The sequence below is a fragment of the Porites lutea genome, chromosome 3 (genome assembly GCF_958299795.1).
Source record: "Porites lutea chromosome 3, jaPorLute2.1, whole genome shotgun sequence".
NCBI classification, from domain to species: Eukaryota; Metazoa; Cnidaria; class Anthozoa; order Scleractinia; family Poritidae; genus Porites; species Porites lutea.
The window spans coordinates 20,526,448-20,529,965 of record NC_133203.1 but is presented as its reverse complement, the minus strand read 5'-3'; positions in this window follow the sequence as shown (position 1 = coordinate 20,529,965).

The window sequence follows — 3,518 nt, the reverse complement described above, 5'->3', positions numbered from 1 at the left end:
TTTGAGGGATCATTGCCCATTGGTTAAACAGGTGTGGTTTGCAGACGACTCAGCTGGAGGAGGGAGTATAGTGCAGTTATGCAACTGGTACAGGCAATTGAGTAAGGAAGGACAAAAGTTTGGTTACCTTGTGAATGGGACAAAGAGCTGGCTTATTGTGAAGTCTGGGGAACTCGCAGAGGAAGCAAAGAGGGTGTTTGGAGAAGAAGTCAACATAACGACTGAAGGTCAGCGCCATCTGAGAGCAGTTATTGCGTCGCAAGAATACAAAGATCAGTATTGTGAGGAGAAGGTTCGTGCATGGAAAGAGGAAATCGAACGTCTCTCTGAAATAGCGAAGAGCCAGCCCCATGCGGCGTATATTGCTATCACAAAAGGCTACAAGTCGAAGTTCACCTACTTCATGTGCACGATTGAATCGTTTGAAGTTTATGTTGATCCAATCCAGGAAGTGATTGAAGATTTACTACTCCCAACTTTGTTCGGTCAATCAGAGCCTATCCCTAACGAGGTGTGCAGACTTTCTACCTTAGCAACGGGTCAAGGGGGTCTAGGCATTCCTGATCTGAAATCCGAGGCACCGCAGCAGTTTGCTGCCTCAAGACTAATAACCACCGCCCACGTAGACTCTATTACATCACAGAGTTCCATCATGGTGCCAGGAGAAAGATCTACGGAGGAGCTAAAGAGGCATCAACAATCACTTAAGAGAGCAAGTGCCAAACAGAAAATGGATAGCATTGATTCAAGCCTTTCCCCAGGCCTGCTGCGTCTGGTTAATCAATCGAGGGACAAGGGCGCAAGTTCTTGGCTGAATGCGATGCCTCTCGCAGACAAAGGTTTAGCCCTCAACAAGCAAGAGTTCAGAGACTCACTATGCTTGTGTTATGACCTACCCTTAGTCGATTTACCAAGTCATTGCATATGTGGGGATAAATTCACCGTTAGTCACGCCCTCTCTTGTAAAAAGGGGGGGTTTGTAGCGCAGAGACATGACAGTGTACGGAACTTGTTAACTACATTCATCGACAAGATCTGCAATAATGTCAAAATCGAACCACGCCTTCAACCCCTGGAGAACGAGCGATTTCATTTTAGGAGCACTGTTACAAGTTCTGAGGCAAGGTTGGACATTAAAGCGGGAGGTTTCCGGGCAAGAGGAGTTACGGCATTTTTTGATGTTAGAGTTACGCACGTCAACTCCAAGTGTTACCAGAGCAAGCCAACATCGGAAGTGTTCAAAGAGCAAGAAGAAGAGAAGAAGCGCAAGTACCAGCAGCGGGTGTTAGATGTAGAAATGGGTTCGTTTACGCCTTTAGTGTTTGGAACCAATGGCGGAATGGGAAACGAGCGTCAGCGTTTCTTAAAGCATCTCGCAGACAAGATAGCTCAGAAAGACACCGAGCCTTATCATGTTGTAATCAATTGGCTCAGGACACAGATCTCGTTTGAACTCTTAAGATCGGTACATGCATGCGTCAGAGGTTCGCGAACGCCGTTTCGTAGCAAGATAGAGCAATCATTAGACTGTAAAATAAATGTCGCTAGTGCGGATATCTGAAATACGTGTCTATATGCTTTTATACTAAGGGCTTTTTATGGACACTGGTTTAGCCATCATTAGTATAATTCGATTGCATGATCTTAATATCTCTGCATAATGGAATTCTTAATTTTATAGAATTTTGAACTTTTGTTATTAATTATTTCTATTTCCTCTTCTTTTATGTAAGGTTAAGTTACTTCCATTTTTTAGAATTTGTAAATGACTAGTCTTTTCTTTCTTCACTTATTATATACAGGATTGTTTTATATTATAAAAATAATATTTACCTGACGAATTATTGTCCTTGGCAGTGCCTGAGGGACCTGCTTCATTGTTTCCAGCCATAGCTGGCGCTGAAAAAAAAAAACAAGAATCACCTTGAAATTTATGTCAGTAAACAAAGATAGTATTTGCGTGAGAATTAAATAATTAAATTTTGCAAGTTGTACTTAATTATTATTATATATTGATAACATAGTTGGGCCATATAACTGGCCCATGCCATCTTGTTTCAATGGTAAGGGCGCTTTTAATTTATTCGCATTCTTTATTGCAGAATCTGTACTTGGCTTCTGATTGGATTATGTCTGCATGAAAAAATGTGAATAAATCTAAAGTGGTCACACTGGGTTCTTTGTTGTAAAAAAACAGTACTTATCTCTATGACTGACTGAACTCAATCTTAAGAAACAATGGTAGAACTAAGACTGCAAGCCACCTTGAACTTCAGTCTCCTAAATGCAATTAACTAAAATATGATTTTTCACTAAATTAATATATCTGGTTGATGCACATACCATCTGGTTTCTGCATAAATGCTGCAAATAAACTGTACGTTTGCTGTGTTATCGAATTGTATACACTGATAAATGAAAGATAAGTATTACAAAAAAATGATTCAAACTGATATATAAACAAGAGTCCTGAAATGTGATGTCACAAACATTTGAATAATTGAAATTATGGGATTTGTCCAAATTTTGAAGGAGAGCAAGATGAAAAATGCTTAGTTGCTAATAATCAGCACATAGACACGAATTGGCTCTGAGATATTAGCACTGTTATGCTCTGCTGACTTGTTGTCATGTTAACAATAAATTTGTATGGCATCAGCAGGGCATAATATTGTTAATATCTCCCTCTGAAACTGCAAGAAAATACTGATTTTTTGGAAAGTACGCCTTTTTATCGTGTTCTTTCTAAATATCTGAGCAAATCCTATAATTTCACTAATTAAGTTTTGATGACATCATCATTTCAGGACTCACATGAATTACATGATAAATAATGAAAGACGGTTAATTTTTTGAATTGGTGAATAAATACAAGTAGTAAATTAAGATATGAAATTTTGACATTTGTCACGATCCACAACAGGATTCAAAACCATGGCCTCCCACATATCATCCTCGGAGACCCAGGGGCAGCTAGTCGGGACGATAGAAAGTACAGTAAACTTTTGCCGCGAACATTCTATCGTCCCAAACATTCTCTAGTCCTGACTAGCTGCCCCTGGGTCTCCGAGGATGTCCACATCGGTTCCATCGGTTCAAATACTGTGCTCAGAAGTTATCTTTTGTCTGACGCTTGTGACAAATGAACACTTTATATTTACCATGAAAGACATATTATTGGGCAACCTTGTACCCAGGGGGAACAAAGTTGAGAAATTGGCCATTTATGTATGTAATAGTAAGCATTCTGGGAAAATCTTTCAACAGGGAGAAAACATGACAAAGAAGTGCAACTTTGCTGAGGAAATCTAATTTTCAAAATATGACGAAAACGTAATCTAAGCCAATAAAGTACTAGTTATCTACACAAAAAAACATATGGAAATAACATTTCCCGAAATCTTTTTATTATTTGTTGATAAAGTAAATTTGATAAAGTAAATTTAAATCTGTTGGCAAAACCTTTCTCCTTATGTGGGTGCCATGGTGTTGAATGCCATCCACAAATCGCAATTTTA